The sequence below is a fragment of the Meles meles genome, chromosome 16, assembly GCF_922984935.1.
Source record: "Meles meles chromosome 16, mMelMel3.1 paternal haplotype, whole genome shotgun sequence".
Lineage (NCBI taxonomy): Eukaryota > Metazoa > Chordata > Mammalia > Carnivora > Mustelidae > Meles > Meles meles.
The window spans coordinates 61951534-61969735 of NC_060081.1; positions in this window are offsets into that span (position 1 = coordinate 61951534).

Here is an 18202-nt window from a genome sequence, read left to right on the forward strand (position 1 = left end):
AAGTGATGGGATAGGACTGTTGTGACAAGGTCATAAAAGACATGTGACTTCCACCTTACTGCCATTTGGATTGCTCACTGTGGTGGAACCCAGCTGCCATGTTGTTAGGACGCTCAAGTGACTCTATGGAAATACCCATGTGACAAGGAACGGAAGCCACCTGCCAGAAGTTAGCACCAACTTGATGGCCATGTGAGCAAGCCACGTTGAAAGTGGACACTCCAACCCAGCCCAGACTTTCAATGGCTATAGCCCCAGCTGATGGCTTGATGGCTGCCTCGTGAGAGACCCAGAGCTGAACCCGCCCAACTAAGGTGCTTCTAGACACCTAACCCACAGAGAGTGTGCAACAATGAATGGTTTTTTTTTAAGATTTTATTTATTTATTTGTCAGAGAGAGAGAGAGAGAACACAAGCAGGCAGAGCGGTCGGCAGAGGAAGAGAGAGAAGCAGGCTCCCCGCCGAGCAAGGAGCCCGATGTGGGACTCGATCCCGGACCCTGGGATCATGACCTGAGCCAAAGGCAGCGGCCTAACCAACTGAGCCACCCAGGCATCCCAACAATGAATGTTTATTGTTGTTTCAGATGCTGGGTGCTGAAGTAATATGTTACATAGCAATAGATAAATTAACACAAATGGGTGGTTGGATGGATGGATGGATGAATGAATGGACTGATGGATGGGATGGATAGAGGGAATGGATGGCTAAAGGGTGTGTTATGTAGGAAAAGAGATTCTATTGGGAAAGCAAGGGGAGGGGTTCAGATCCCAACTGAGTTTTGTCATCCTGGAAAGCCAAAAGAAGTCTATAATCCAGGAACACCGTAGTTCTATCTAAGTTTTAGTGGGTCACTCAAGCAGACATGTAGGGGAGAATGGATAATGAGCCTTCAGACTGAGAGATAAGCAAGAAGCCATGTCAGTTATCCTGGTGAGACAGGTTGTCTTGTGTCTCCAAACACAGATTCCTCCAACAGCAGTCCCATTCCAATCTTTGTACCCCATGGTCCGGCCTCTGTCAGTCCTCAGCCCTGAATGGCCCTCTGGGCTGTGGAGGAGGTCAGGACTTGAGCATTTCTCAGAGACCAAGTCATCCTCCTCACTCAGAGTCTTCTTTGTGTTAAGGAAGCAGTTGCTCCCTTGAACAGTGGGGGCTTGGAGTAGGGTCATGACCTTCAAGAATCAGAGAGGGGGACCAAGGAGTCAATTTGCTGTGCAGACCCCACCACCCCCTAGGCATGATGGAAAGCCACAGCTACCAATCACCCATGAGTTAGGTCAAACCCAAGATCCAGTCCATTGAGATTGTTTGAAATGGCCCAGCACGTGTCCCAGGAATGTATTTGCAAACGAGTCTGATACATATGAGACGTTTTAATGCAAATCAAACTACATTGAAATGCCATTTCTCATCTATTAAATTGGCAAAAGTTCAAAAGCTTGACAACACATGTTAGTGAGGCTTGAGCAAATACGCACTCCCACACATTTATTAGTAGGAATGCCAATTGGTAATAAGCCTTATACAAGGGAATTTGATGGTATCTAGCAAAGTGACACAGACTGTAGCCTCCAACCCCAGGATTTTTACTTCTAGAATTTATTCTAAGGCTATAATTCCACAAATACAAAACAAAAACAAAAACAACCCAATGACTTTTGCATAAACTTATTCACTGAGGTATTATTTGTAATAGCAAAATGTTCGAATCCCCATGTCCATTTATAGGAAACTGAGAGAATGAACTACGGTACCAAATAAGGGAATGTTATGCAGCTGTAAAGGCAGGCAGGAAGATCTCTATGAACCTATCTATAGGGAGTAACTTGCAGCATATGTTGTTAAGCAAAAACACAAAATAAAAGTGAAATGTAAAGGACTGTATATGGTATACTACTTTCCACATAAGAAAAACTCTTTGAAAACCATCTATTTATGTGTGTACTTACTTATTTAAGTATGCAAAATTTTATCCAGGCAGGATATGTCAAAAACTTACTGAAAATAGTCACTCATAAGGAGTTGGTCACTATGCATTGGAGAAGAAAGAGATGGCAGCAAGATTTCTCTAGATAGATTTATATACAATTTTGACTTTTTAACTACATAAGCACTGTATATTTTCAAAAATAAAATTAAATAAAGATATGAAAACCTAAACCTAAACTTAAAAACAAAGAGAACAGATGAACTTAACTGTACTTCAAGTAAATAGTACAACCACACACAAAAAATAATTCAAGTGACTTTAGCCACAGGATTCTGACTCCTGACCCCTTAGTGAGACATACCTTATGGATAAAGAGAATGGCAAAGAAATCCTGAACTTTAATTAGTAGTAGTTGACAGAGGCATTGGTATTATAATTTTGAAGCTACTATCTGTGTTGCATGATTGAAGAAACAAGCAAATATATTGATGGCTTGGGAACCCATGTCTTCACTATGGAAATAAGAAGTTAAAAATATGGAATGGGGAAAAGATTTGTGGCTCTGAGTTTTAACTGGAGACATCAATAGGAGCTCATGCTTTTAAAAAAATATGCCCACACACGCGCACGCACACACACACACACACACACACACACGCACACACTCACATTCCCTAGCTCTGTCCACTTCCAGGGCCAGGGAGCCACAATACCCTTATAGCAAATAGCGCCCCCAGTGACCAGATCTTGGTTCCTAAACACCAATCTCCACTAGGTAAAACCCACGTCCATAGATAAGAGACTGATTCCAGGACCGGGCAGAGAAAGTGCAAGGTGAACCTGAACTATCTCATATCAGAAAGAAAGGATGCACTAAAAAATGATGAGACCAAATGAAAGGATCCTACTTAAAGGTGTGTCCATTAACCAAAGTTCAGACAAGTTGATCATCAAGGAGGAATGATGTGGTTTCTCACTGTTGAAGTGAGAAGCAGGGAGTAGAATGATCTCTGCAGTAATAAGTTAGAGCCAGAGACAGTATGAACTAATGCTTAGCTTAGTACACATATCGATGAAGATTGGTAGATTGATAGATACATATAGAAACATTTAAAGATATGTGTGTACACAGAAGTCAGTATATACCTATATATATTGCCTTGCTCCATCAGCTGAAGGAGGTTACAAGAAATCATACCCCAGTAGCAATGAGCACACCTAGCACCCAAATCATGGCTTCTAATACCATTCTCCAATTAAAGAAATCAGAGGGTAGAAGTGGCTGACTCTTGGACCAGGGTAGGAAATATACAAAAGAAGCCTGGTGAAAGTAAGGAAGTGCCAAACTGACGAAACTCATGATGATGGAAGTATGTCAAAGAGACATGGGAACCCACTGAAAGAGCTTCTAATGACCAAAATTGCAACAATTTGAGCAAGAAAAAAAATGTATTATATTGATATAATATGAGTGAATAAATAAGTGGGAGAGAACAGACAAATCTCCCATGCAGAATTCCAAATAATTTACACAGATACTTCGCTTTTGAGGAGATGGGGCATAACTCCCAGTCCTAAAGCGAACTTCCTTTCGAAGAGCACAGTATGGAAAGGAGGGAAAATCAGTTTTACAGTATATCAACCTAACAAACTACCTCGGCCTGGTGATCAAGGTCAACATCAAGACTGGTGATGTTGATAGTAGATACTCTGGATATGCTTTGCAAGGACAGGGTAATTAAGTGGCAGACTGTCTTAAACATCCTCCATTCTGACCCTACCTGCCTTGCAAAAATGCCCAGAGAGGGCAACGGTTTTTTTCTGAGACCATACAGCATGTCTATGGCAGAGTCAGGATTAGAACCCATCATCCTGACCCCTAGCCCAGGGATCTGCCTCAACTCTGAGTACTGGGAGTGGCAGGGACTGGACAGGACTCTTTATAACATCATCACAGCAGCCACAGAGAAGACAAGAGAGGTTCAGAGGGTTAGTAGAGTGTCCCCACATCATCTTGGAACGACAGAGCCACTAAAAAATAGGAAGCAGGTCTCCCCAAGCCACCCTGCCCCCAAGGCCACAGAGTAGCCTGATTTAGCCCCATCCCTGGGAGTCCCAGCACTGGTGTTTCCTTCCCCAAAACACTTGTTCCCTCTCCCTCCTTTCTCACGGCGACAGTCCCTTCCCTCTGTGGCTCCACTTCAGGATCTGGGGCCACCCAAATAGACCCTGGACCTCTACCTAGGGTGATGGGATCTGGATAGGGTGAAAAAAGTGAACAGATGGTGCTGTGGGGGCGGCAACAGGGAGGGGGTAGGGTCATGTGGAGAACTTGGCCATGAAAGACCTCAATTGTCCTGTGCAGCTGTGCTTGTCCTTCTCCTCCTTTCAGTCTACAGCCCTAATCGGAGAGGGGCAGCCGCCTTCTCTGTGCCTGTCCTACCCCCACCCCCAGCCCTCCAGGGGCCATCAAGCTCCACTTTCCTCTTCCCGTTTCTTGTCAAAGCAGAATCTCAGGTCTGCAGAGCAAGAAGGGATCTTGGAAGCCATGGTGTCTCGTTGCTGCCACATCAGAATGGCCCATGGGATGTACTTCATACAGATATTTCCCCTTCACCAGGATCAGAACCCCCAGGGCTGGGACAAGAAATTGTATTTTTAATAAACACAGCTGGTTGGTGAAACACCTGGTTACACAAATGAGAGAAACCGTGGACTCCCTGTCTGGAGAGGGACACGGACTTGCTCAGGGTCACAAAGCGAGTTTTATGGCTAGACCCAAGCTGACTCACTCATTCATTCGTTTATTCATTCATTCATTCATAAAAACATTCATTCAGCACTGACCATCCCAGCCTATCTACTAAGGATTTACCAGAGAGAGAGTTTTCTCCCAAGGCGTTCACAACAAGTATGCAAGCAAAGAAACAACAAATGTGTCCTTCAAAAAATGGCGATAGGTACTGCAATTGACATGTCCAAGGTACGGCAGGAGCCCACCTGGAAAGGGTACTTACCCCAGGCAAAGGAGCACAGTGATCAGGGAAGGCCGTCTGGAGGAGGTGATAACCCAAGCAGAACCTTTAAGGTCCTGGAAATATTTATGCCAAGAAGGAAGGGTCTCCAGGCAGGTGGGTCAGCATGAGCAAAGGCTTGGAGGCAAGCAGCAACATACCTTATGTGGGCAGCCCATAGCAGTTCAATGTTACTGAAGCCTAAAAGATAAAGCAAGAAGCTCACTCACTGATTACATCTGTTGAGTGCTTACTGCATGCCAGACCCTATTCAGGCATGGGGTTTGGGCACACTGAACAAAACGGACAAAATGTTCACCCTCATGGACCTTCCATTTCAGTGGGAAAAAGAGAGAAAAAGACAAACCAATAAGCAAATAAAGTTTATAAATGCTCATGAAGTGACAATGTGCTGAGAAGAAATATAAATGAGGGCAAGGGGCTGGGGGTTCATATTCTGTAAAGGACAGCCAGGGAAGACCCCTTGGAGAAAATAGCCATTAGTAGAGACTTAAAGAAAGCAAGGCAGTGAGTCACGAATAACTGAGTGAAGCAAATTCTAGGAGGAGGAAACGGCAAGTGCAGAGGTCCTGAGGCAGGAGAGAGATGAGGCTAGAGAAAGGTTGGCAAGAGGAACTTATGTGACACACTAAGATTTTCTTTTTCTTTCTTTTTGTAAGGTATAAGAACCCAGGAAAAGTTTTAAGCGGAGAAGTGAGCACAGCCAAATTTAGATTTTAAAATTCCTTCTAATGGCAGATAGTGATTTGTAGGGCACAGAATTAGATGGCAGCAGGAAGAACAGTGAGGAGGTTGCTACAGTGGTCCAGGTGGCAGGAGATGGTGGTCTGGGCTGCCAAGGGGTGCCATGCCACCCCTTTAGGAGGGGTGAAAAGAAGACAGGAAATACTAAATGAATTATCCAGGAGGCAAAATCCACAGGGCTGGCATGGTTGTTATCACTGGGGGAAAGGAGGCCCAGGATGGCAACAGGCTCCTGGTGGGATGCCACCTCTTAGATGAAACAAGACTAGGAGAAGACACATTTAGTTTGCAACTCTGAGCATGACACTCCTGGGGATGTTCCTGTCCAAAGGATGACAAACTTGGGCTCTGGAGAGATCTGAGCTGGGGAGGGGGGTTGGGGAGCCTGCAGTGTAAAGAGAGGGTGGAGAGAGCTTTGACCCACTGGTCATTTGAGTTGACTCATGATTATTGAGTGGGGAAGAAAGGGCCCAGGATGGAATCCCAGGAAACCCCAGGGTTTAAGGGATGGAACAAAAGCCCACCAAGGAGCCAGAGAAGAATTCGTCTAGGCCCCCAGGAGAGTGAGGAGCAAGTTGGAGGAAGCTAGGGATGCTTTGAGGGGAGAGAGACAGGCAGTGGTAAGTCTGCTCAGAGACCCATTCAATCAAGGGCTAAAATATGTGCATGGGAACTTAGCCAGGTACTAAACCGATTGACAGCAGTCTCAGCGCATGGACATGAAGCTGTCTTCAAGGTCGAGCTCCTTATAAATTGCTGGGTAACAAACGACTCCACCAACGCAGTGACTATGGCAACAAGGGACATTTATTTTCAGGGTGTTTGCTGGGGCTGCAGTCACCTGAAGGCTCGACTGGGGCTTACAGATCCACTTCCAAGGCTGCTTGCTTAAGCGTCTGATGAATGGTGCTGGCTGTTGGAAGGAGGCCTCGGTTGCCCATCTTGTGGACCCTTCCCCAGGGCTGCCTGAGTGGCCTCACAACATGGCAGCTGGTCTCACCCAGAGCCAGTGACTCTGAGAGTGTGGAAGCCACAATGTCTTATGGCCTAACTTGGGAAGTCACACACAGTTATTTCCTCCATATCTGAGCATAGTCCTGTTCTGTGTGGAAAGGGACTCTACATGGAGGCTTGAGTCACTGGGGATCACCTTGGAGGCCAGCTTGTACAAGGTGAAGACAACAAGAATGTAAGTGCCTGGCGGTATGTTTGGTTTGTGAAAGTCTTTAAAAGGTCACCCATCTACCTGAGCATAGAGTGCCTCTTTCACGGAACATCTCTGAGAGGACACGCTTTTCACTGTTCATCTCTTTGTAGCTTATAGCTTACATGTTTCTCCTCATCAAGGAAATATATTTGAAACAAATAATTATCTGGTGGCCAAAAGGAGTGCCCATTGAGTTTGGGAAAAGTTCTTTCATTCCTTCAAACAACAAGTATTTTCACTGAGTTCTTACTGTGTGCCAGGCATTGTTCTTGGCACCAGAAATGTGACGTGAGCAGAGCAAAGTTCCTGTAGTCATCATCTATGAGTCTGTAGGGCCACCATAACAAAGTACTGGAGACTGGAAAGCTTACACAACAACAATTTATTTACTCACAGTTCTGGAAGCTAAGAATCTGAAATCAAGATGTCAGCCTGGTTGGTTCCTTCTGAGGAAGGAGAGGGAAAGGTCTGTTCTAGACCCTTCTCCTTGGCTTGTGATTGGCCATCTTCATGTTCACATGGCATTCTCTTGTGTGTGTAGGTGTTCAAATTTCCCCATTTTATGAGGACACCAATCATACTGGATTAGGACCTACTGTAATGACCTCATTTTAACAGCTTTACCTCTATAAAGACCATATCTCAAAATAAGGACACATTCTGTGATACTGGACCTTAGGACCGTCACATATGAATTTGACAGCAGGGATGGGGTGGACGGACACACAATTCAACAGGTAACCCTGGCCTTGTAATCTAGTGAGAGAGACAGACAAGAAGCAAGCAAGCAAGTACATAATACCTCCAGGGGTGAGGAATGTTACAGATAGAGAAAAAGCAGGGCACAAGGATGAGTAGGCCAAAGGAAAGGTGTTGTTCATATCTATGGGGTAGGAGGTTCCAGAATCTGAGAGAGGAGGGTGGCCTGAGGGCAGGAAGTAGGAGTCTGACCCTTGGAGACAAATGGGGCTTTGAGGAGGTTTGGCAGTAGCTGGAGGGAGGCGTGGGATCAAAGAGAAGTTTCGTCTGATTTTCTGTTGGAGAATTTTGTGAGTTGAGAAGACCAAAAATTTCAGAAAAGGGGAGGACCAGGCCTCTTCTGGGAGCTGAGAGAAAGTGGGGAGGAGAGAGGGAAGAGGCAGGTGTGTACGCCTGAGCACTGAGAGAGGGAAAGGAGGAGGAGGCCACGTGCTGAGTGGGAAGTTACAGGAGATAGGAGTGGGTGAGGAGCAAGAAGTCCTAGGGTTTAGCTAAGAGGGACACAGGAAGCTCAAGGGTGGGGGCCTGCCCCTTGGTTCCCAGGCCTCCCTCCCAAACACCACCAATCCGTGCAGCCTCTGGCCTTCCCGTTTCCTCCCCATCTCCCCCAGGACCCTGTGATGACAGACTGTGGGGCTCTCCCTCCCCACCCCATGTCCATTCTGATCAATGGTTGCTGTGTTCTCTCTGGCTCTCCCCCATGTGTCCCCAGTCACAGAGATCACGAGGCTCATGGTCAAGGCAGTCACCATCTGGCCAAAGGGAAACACTGCCTCCACATCCCTGAAGATATTTGAGATTCTTAAGAAGCTGTGTTTTGTCTTTTCACATCCACTGGCCCCTGCCCCACCTTTTGAAAACCCTCTGGTGACCCCATTGCTCACAGAACAGAATCCAAACTCTTCAGATAGCCTCCAAGGCTCTGCATGGTTTGGCTTCTGTAGTACTTTAAAAAAACATTTTTTTTTAAAATTTTGAAATAATTTTAGGTTTGCAAAAGAGTTGCAAAGACAATATAAAGAATTCCGGTATACGCTTCGCCTCAGTTCCCCTATTGATAGCTCTTACGCAATTGTCACGCATTCATCAAAACTAAGAAGTTAATGTTAGTATGATGATGTGTTGCTTTTACAGCAAATAAAAATGATTATGGATTTTTTCTTCATTTTTATTGTGGAATGTACCACAGATACAAAGGCATGTAGGTGCAGTTCGAAGAATAAAATAAATGTTTCGTCTTTTATGGAATTTCTGTTTATTTTTTTTGCTCATTTTCTATTCTGTTATTTATTAGTCTCTCTGATTCATAGGTGTTTTTATACATTCCAGGTGCTACTCTGGTTAGTTGTGTGTGTTGCAAATACCTTACTGCAGATTGTGACTGGTCTTTTCTTTTTTTTTTTTAAGATTTATTTATTTATTTGAGAGAGAGAATGCACGTGGGCACATGAGTTGGGGGAGGAGGAGAGGCAGAGAAACTTTCCAGCAGACTCCCAGCTGTACTGGGACCCCAACATGGGGCTCAATCCCAAGATTCATGAGATCATGACCTGAGCTCAAATCAAGAGTCAGATGCTTAACTGACTGAGCTACCCAGGTCTCCCTGGGTTTTTCATTCTTATTGGGGTTTTTGATGAATGGAAGTTTTCAATTTTAATACAGTCAAGCTTACCAAATATTTCCTTTAGGGTTTAAATTTTTTATATAATATGTTTATAAGCTTTTGTTTAGGCTCTTTCTGTAAGGAGGTTGTCCATATTTTATTCTAAAGTTGTAGGTTTTATGATTTACATTTAAATCCTTAATCCATCTGGTATCGATTTTTAGTGTATGGTGTAAGGTAGGGAATCATCTCCATTTTCTTCCATATGAATGGCCAATATTCCAGCCTTGTTTATTATATAGACCATCTTTTCCCCCCTGGATTGGCCATGCAGGTTGTGCTGAATATCAGCTTTCCATATATGCATAAGAAAAAAATGTTAAGGGGTGCCTGGGTAGCTCAGTTGTTTAACTGTCTTTGGCTCAGGTCATGACCCTGAAGTCCCAGGATCAAGTTGCATCAGGATCCCTGCTCAGTGGGGAGTCTGCTTCTCCTTCTGACCCTCCCCCTTCTCATGCTCTCTCCCTCTCTCTCTCTCTCTCTCTCTCTCATTCTCTCTCAAATAAATCAACAAAATCTTAAAAAAAAAGAAAAGAAAAAGAAAAAAATGTTAAGGAAAAAGTAAAATGAAACACGTTGGCAAGTCTATGTCTAAGAATTTATCCTAAAGAAATAACTCTAAATGTGAAAAAATACTTAGTTCTAGGATGTTGTTTATAAGAACCAAAATCTGAAAACAATCTACTTGTATATCCAACAAGAGGGGTAGTTTGAATACATTTTTTGAATATCCATACAATGGATCATTGTGTTGTAATCCAAAAAGATGTGGTAGATTTTAACGCAATAACGTGGAAATGCTGAAAAAAAAAAAAAAAACAACAGACTGTAGAGTCACACGTGTAGTATAATTCTCTCCCTATGATGTAGAGGGTGTTCATACATACATTACAAAGAAGGAAGGATTTATAGTAAACTGTTAGTTTTTATTATTTGAGTCGCTATAACAATATCAAAAAACAAATAAAATGCAATTCCTTTTCTCACATAGTCCAAAAAAAATGCTGCATAGGCTTAGGCTTATACCATAGGATCCAGCAATCCTGCCCCAAGGAGTTTCCACAAGAGGAATAAAAGCATAAGTCTATGCAAAAGCCTGTACTTCAATGTTTATAGCAGCTATAGTCATAACCACCTACAGCTGGAAACAAGCCAGATTCCTTCCACTGGTAAACAGATAAACACCCTGTGGTACGTCCATACAGTGGATTGTTACTCACCAATAAAAAAAAACACTGCTGAAGGTTACAGCTCCTGGTTAACCTCAGTGCACAGTGTCAAGTGAGAGAAGCCAGACACAAAGCCTGCATGCTCTGATCCCTTTCATAGGACTTCCCGGAAAAGGCAAATTTATAGGAAAAGTAAACATCAGTGGTTGCCAGGCACTGGGGCGTTGAGAGGGGCCAACTCCAAACAGGTTAACAGGGAACTTGTTCAGGATGAACTGTTCTAGAGATTGATTATGGTGCTGATTACACGACTGGGAGTCTCTGAAAACTCAGACATAAACACTAGAAATGTTAATTTTTACTGTATGCAAATTATACCTCAATCACAAAATGCAAACTCCAAGAGGCATGGCGTATAACAGCCTTATAAATTAAAATAAACCAGCAATGTGAGAGCTAAAGAAAAATGTGTTGTGCAAGACATTTAATGAGATATCCTATTGTCATCCTATTGTCAGATGAATGCCCATGTTGTGCAACTATAAAATGAGCCTCTGCCTCTGTGTGTGTGTGTTGTGTACACACCTGCACATATTGGTAGAAAGACGAACTACCAGTTAAGCAACATAAATAGCATCCAGGAGTCTCTCTGAGTGGAGGGGTTCCAGCTCATCTGTATTTTCTGCTCCTGTGTTTGCTAATTTTCCCACGATGGCCATGCTTTGTCCTGGCTCCTTGGAACCGCTGGAGTCCAGTGCTGCCTTGGAGAAGCCAGGAAGAGGTGCCCCGTTCACAGCTGGGAAAACAGCAGCCCCCGGATGAACCCTGAGTCTTGTCCTGTCAATGTTTATTCTTCCTCCCTGGGCAGATAAGGCAGGAGACGGGATGAAGGGGCAGAAATTCAGACTCAGAAGCCCCTCAGAGCCAGCTTGCCCTTCCTCCACTGCCTGAGCTCTTATAGAGGAGTATAAGGTCCAGAGGGTGGACTGATGTGTCTGCCACATCAGCTCCCTTTCATCACATACTGACTGTGTGTCCCTGAGCCAGTTTCTCAACCTCTCTGTGCCTCCATGTCTTCCTCTGTAACATGGGGATAAAGATGGCGCCTACTCACCAGGATGTTGTGTGTGTCTATGTGCGTGCATGCGTGTACAAGGAGCTTAAAACACACCTGGCACCTTAATTTAAGTGCTCGGTAATGTTTAGAAAGATTGTTGTGAAAATCCAGCTGATAGAGGTGTGAGCCTACTGGTCCCATCGCAGGACACGAGGCAGTCACAGAGTCACACACGCAATGACTGATTTTACAACGACTCAAATTCTTCACTGTGATTTAGAGCATCCTGAAGGGCATATGCACAGTCTACAAAACACGGTCTAACCTCTGTCTTCAGTCAGCCACTTCCCGCGCCACCATCACAACCAGTTCTCTTGGGGTTCTTCCCCAAACTCTCTTCATTTAGCCAACAAGCATTTACTGAGCACCTACTATGCACCAGGAGCCATACTTGGGATAAGTCAAGGACCAGAATAGCTAAGAATCCCCATTATTCACATGTAGATTACAGATCCATCCCCCAGAGCTAGACCTAGAACCTTGGTCTTTCTCCACTCTCTTCTTCCTCATTCTACTATCCAGAATCCAAAGTAACCCCTCCGATGGCAGGGGATGGAAGAAGCCCAGTTGGCAAAGCCAGGCTCAAGCAGACGGGGCCTGAGCAGACACTGAGCATTCCCAGTCAGCAATGACTGTGTCCCATGACGAACACAGAGCGCCACCCTGGCCCAGTGCACAGTAGGACCCCTGCAAGGGTGACCCCTTCTGTAGTCATCTCATCCCCAGTGGGACTGGCAGCCCCATGTTGTTCACTCTTTGGGGAATGTACAGCCCAGGGTAAAGTGCACAGTAGGCCCTTGATGGCCGGCTGGGCTCTCAGGAACCTCCTGGACTCATCTCTTTCAGAGGCTATGGATGGCCCAGCTCAGAATTTGCTGATGTGCTGGGCGGGGTGGTGGTGGGGGGGGGTTGCCATGGTCAGGGCTTTCTCTGGGCCTTTACACACCATTGCAAAGCTCTGTCAGCCGCCACCTGGCTACCTCCCAGCCATTCAGCCCTCAGGCTACCTGTGGGAGCTTCCTGGGGCAGGAAGTGGGCACTGTAGGAGGAGGCCAGGGTTTGGACTTCTCAGCTCTACCCATTAGTAGCTCTGAGGACTGCAGACCCTCCTGGCCCTCCATGTCTCAGCTGTGAGAATGAATGTTAACCCCTTCCTTCGTGGAGAGAATGAAGTGATATCTGGTACATAGAAACATTTTGTAAACGATTGTCTTTTCTCTCATTAAAGAGGCTTCTACCTTCAGACTCCAGATACCCGGGAACAGACCCCCAGGATGCCATCTTGGGAGGTACTTACCGCCATGGCCCCCTCAGTTTCTTCCAGCCACATGGCACGCTTGTGCCCGCCACACAGACACGGGCATTGCACTAATCCGGTTCCTAACTGTAAGCAACAGAAAGCCACCTGTGGCTAATGAGAGCAGAAAAGGAATCTATGGAAACGATAAAAGTGTGCCTTATGGAATCATGGGAATTCTCCAGGCCTCTACCATGAAGGCAGAGTGAACTTTATTAAAATTAATTGAGAGGCAGGACATCTGGGTGGCTCAGCCGGTTAAGCATCTGCCTTCCGCTCAGGTCATCATCCCAGGGTCCTGGAATCGAGTCCTTCATCGGGCTGCTTGCTCAGCAGGAACCTGCTTCTCCTTCTGCCTGCTGTTCCCCCTGCTTGTGCTCTCTCTCTCTGTCTCTGACAAATAAATAAATAAAATCTTTTAAAAAAATTAATTGAGAGGCACAGTAGCATTGTGTTTTGTTTGCATACAGTTAGTGCTCTATAAATGTTACCTGATAACAAATACACATCTCTGTTCAAAATGCATAATGGTTCCAACTGTCTCCAAGGGAGTCCTGGCCCCAGGGCAGTGGGGGTGGGGAGAGGCTCTGAATTCTTCCCAAGGGTCTGCAAACCCACGTAGCCTTGAAACATTGTCTGCCCGCCCCCCACCCCATCCCCAATTGGGGGGAAGAAAAATTCACCCGCACCTGCCTCTCTGCTCTCTGGTCCTTCCCCCACCCCTAGGAATTTGGAATTGCTGCTCTGATTGCTTGGATCTAGGACACGGAAAAGCCCTTGTTTCCTGCCCTGGTGGCTGAAGGGCCACACATCCAGCTTACCTTTTTCTGTTCTTAAAATCACACTATATGACTAGTAAGTATACCAGACTCTCTCCCTCCAGCCAAGCCAGTTAGCCTTAGGATTTCTCCCCCAGGCAGCACAGAGGCCAGCCGGAAGCTGGAAGGAGATCGGCTGGACAGTGGGGAGAGGTCCATCCCACCGCCTTCTGTGCTCCTGCCCAGCTCAGCCACTGGCCACTGGCCCAGCTGACAGTGAATTGATCCTTTGTTTCTGAGCACGACAGTCTCTGGTTTCAGCTCCCAGATGTAGTGAGGGCCAGGGGACAGGGAACAGACACGGTAAGTCTGGGGCATTCAGAGGTCCCTTAGCCAAAACATCAAATATCATCAAACATGCCCGCCTGGCTCCTTATTTCAAATGCCTGCAAATTGGAGGCTAGAAAAATGCAGTACACTTAAAAGGGTTGCTGAATTCCCGGCAGTTCTCCCCAACCTACCAGCTGCAAATCTAACTACCGTCATGGGAAGACCTTCATACTTGAAAAACTTGGGCGGTCCCTGGTCTCTAAGAACAAGACCACAGTATGACCCCAAGGCCCTCCCCAACACTTTCCCCTTGCAGTCCACTCTGCAGCCCTGGCGGGATTTTCATCCTCGGTGCCTTTGCCGGAGCTGTTCCCTCCACCTGGTCTGCCCAACCCCAACCCACCCCCCACGCCTATACCATGGCAGGTACCTGTGCAGGGGACATATTCCTCCAGGGTCCTGGCATTCCTTAGTCACCCCCTCACACATCCTAGCAGGATGCCCCCCTCCCCTCATTCTGAAGCCCCCGACATCCCTTTGCCACTTTTCAGTCTGCGTGGCCTTGGGAGATCTGGTCAACTATTCTGATCCTCAATCTTCTCATCTGTGAAATGGAGCCAATGAGACCTACCTTTATGGGTGAGGATTAAGAGAGAATGTTAGCCAAGGGCTTGGCTTTGTCTCTGGAGTGATTAAAGCCCTCTGAAGACGGAGGCTGCCCTTATGCACGAGGAGCCCGGAGTCCAGAGAGGCACAACCACACAGAGGCAAAGCCAAAGTCAGACCCTGTTCCTCACTAGCCCCCTCGAGTCCCAGGCTGTATGTGTCCCCAGCCCTGTGTTCTGACCATCTGTGGGCAGGGTTAGGCAGGGAGCCTGGCAATAGCTCTCTCTGGGACCATCCTCGGCCCCTCGGGGCTGGCTGAGCACACATACAGATTTCCTAAGGAGGCTAATGGGAATTGACTTTGACTGTTGGAGGCCCTTGGCCATTTGGCAACAGCGTGTTGCTTGACTTCCTGTGATCCTCCCTCAGGCTGGAGGAGGCCCAGCCTGCTACAGCCGATGTTGCAACAGAGGGAAAGAAGTAAGAGCAACACTCTCTCCCCATTCCCCCTTGGGAGAGCAATTTTGCTTTCTATTTTGCATTCCCAGACTTCAGCTCTTTGCAGGAACTATCCCTTGTGCAAAGCCAATGGCTTTGGTGTCAGAAGTGAGCCCTCTGTAGCCCCACACTCAGGTGGGCCTCCACCCCAGGGCCAAGGTCACGTCCTTCCTGAAGCCTTGCAGGATCATCAGCTCAGGCTGCATTTGTCCTTCTCAGGCTCCAAACTCTTACCGTCTGGAATCTATACTCCGGATTCTGACCCTTCTTTCATTTGTTCACCATTAAATACAGCTTGTGACCAGCTCTGGGACTGCAGAAATTACAGCAACTGCAAAACTGCCATGAGGAAGGTCTGCCTGCACCTCCCGGAGCAGGGTACAAAAGGGTTCTTTAATGAGACTTGAGGTTCAGGAGACAGACGCGTTTTTAATATGACGCTCTCCCAAGGGGTTATCCACACGGTGCAGTGTCTGATTGCCTTTTAGATACTGAACCTTGAGCTCGGATCTGCATGAAGGACCTGTGCTTGAGGATCCAGTAGAGACAAACAAGGAAACTGAGGTTCGTCCAGGTTAGGCTAACGACGCAAACTCACACAGCGAGCAGGTGGCGAGCTGGGAGTCAGGCCCGGCTCTGTAAGATTCCCAGCCCACACTCCTGATTGCTTTGCTGTGTGGAAAGTGGTCACTGCTCACAGCACCACAAGAGACAGGCTCCTGGAGGTGATGTGAGCCACAGATTCCTCTCTCTCGCATGTATCCAGCCCAAACCCAAAGCTCAGAGGACCAAGAGCTCAGTTTGTGGGGCTGCTGGTGTGTTTCCTGGGGGTCTGGGACTCTCCAGCCAGCTAGTGATGAAGGCTGAATTAAGACCAGGTATTGAGCAACTTCTCCGTGCAAATGGATTCACACCTTATCTCATTTAATCCCCAGAACATACCACATGATGGACACTGCTTCCCCATCTTTAAATAAGGATGAATTTCAGAAGGGTCGAAGGGCTTCATCGGAGTCACATGGCGATATGTAGCCTGGCTGGAACGATGGACTCAGATCCACCAGCTCCAAACCCAATGCACTTTCCTCTAGGAAATGTCAACATCCTAAGGACCACAGAGTAGAAAGAGGGACAAAACCAGCCCCTGAATTCACCAACTCTTGATCCACTCACCTTGGAATTCTCAAAGAGATAACTATATTTTCCTTAGGCTTTCAGCCATGTTGAGCTAGGATAGCAGGAGAGAGTGTGAGAGGACGATAGAAATACTCTAACCCTTAATGAAGTCCTGGTTACCTATAGTTATACATGTATGAAAATTCATAGAACTAGGAGAAACTACGGGAAGTAAATATGGCATAATGTTAAGATTTTATAGACCTGGGTGGTCTATTCTTATCTACATGTTTGAAATATTTCACAATAATAATAAAAAGACCAAAAAAAAAAAAAAAAAAAGAAAGAAAAGAAAAAAAAGGAAAAGGAAGAAGAGCAGAGGAGGCGGCATTGGAGGAAGCTTGCTTAGTTGTGATGGCTGGAGCTGCTGCAGCCATCTTACAGCCATGAAAGAAGCCAGTGTGAGAATAAATCTGAGACTAGGTTAACAGAGCGGAGAGATGGAGAAGTGGTAAATGTCTGCTAGCTGCTGAGTCAGCCAGAAACTGAAACCTGCCCTCTCTCTCTTTGAATTCTCTGAGATAAGGTGCTTATTGTTGAAGCCAATGTAAACTGGGGATTTCTGTTACTTGGGTTGAAAACATCGTCACTCATACAGAATAGAGAGTCAGATCTGAAGCAGTGGGACCCCTCCATGGCCAGTGGCAGCACTGAGAAGGAGGCTGGAGGGTCGCTGATGGACTCATCTGGATTTGGCTGGCCATGAGCCAACAGAGGGAAGCCTGGGGAGGTGGCTTATTCAGAAACTGGCCAGCTGGTTTTAAGATTTCGTTTTTGTGGCGATGTAAGTCATAGTCACATGAGTTTCGTGTAATGCTCCTTTCCTGTCCAGCACCCTCACAGATGCAACCCTTGCCTGGGCCCAGGGGACTCAGGAATTTGGGACAGTTAGAACTGCAAGTGTTCCAAATTATGTAAGATAATTTTTTCAAAAATCTAATTTTGGGGGGCACCTGAGTGTGGCTCATTCTGTTAAGCATCTGTCTTCAGCTCAGGTCATGATCCCAGGGTCCTGGGTTCGAGCCCCTCTTTCGGACTCCCTGCTCAGAGAGCCTGCTTCTCCCTCTGCCCCTCCCCCGCTCGTGTTTCTCTCTCTCTCAAATAAATAAATAAAATTTTTTTTAAAAATCTAATTTTTCAAAAAATCATCAATCTATGTGTTTTGGCTGCTGCTTAGAGCTATCTTCCTTGTGCAGACACAGACATCTGACTGTGGAGGCCCAGGAAAGTAGAGCTAGGGTGAGGTCCTAGGGTGACAAGTCCTCCTAGAAACTGCCAAGTAAGGGGAAGAAGTCTTGTCTCCATGAAAGTCTCAGTTTCCTCAACTCCAAAATGGAGAGTAATCGCCCCTCCCTCTCATCCATCCCTCGAGGGTTGTTTTAGGCCTGGAGATAATATATATAAAGCATCTGGCACCCAGTAGATGTTCTGTACGTGGCCACTGTTTTCATTCTTAAGCAAGCCAGAAGGATTCTTGTTGTGGATGGGGGAGGCAGGGAGAGGGCCTTTTAGAACCGGGCAAGGAGAGGGAAGAAAAACAAAACAAAAACAAAAAAACTCAGGTCTTACATCCTCCCTGCTCAGCGGGCTTCATTAGACTTTCATAAAATTAGAGCCGGGGAGAGAGAGCGCCAGGGGGTTGATGGGGACCCAGCGGGAGAGAAGCTGGCCTCCCCCTCCGCAGCCCCGCCCATTCTCTCATCACCATGGAGACCGAGCTGGCTGCCCGGCGGGCTTCCCGCCCACCCAAGGCCTAAGGCGGCTGGCAAAGGGAGGGCCAGGGGCCGATCCCACAGAGATCGGACTGGAAAGCTGGAGTAGGGGTGGGGAGTGTCTACATCCTCCCGCCCCAATCCTCGCCCGGAGGAGCTGAGGGACTCAGGCCGAAGTGGGACGCTCCTGGCGTCTGC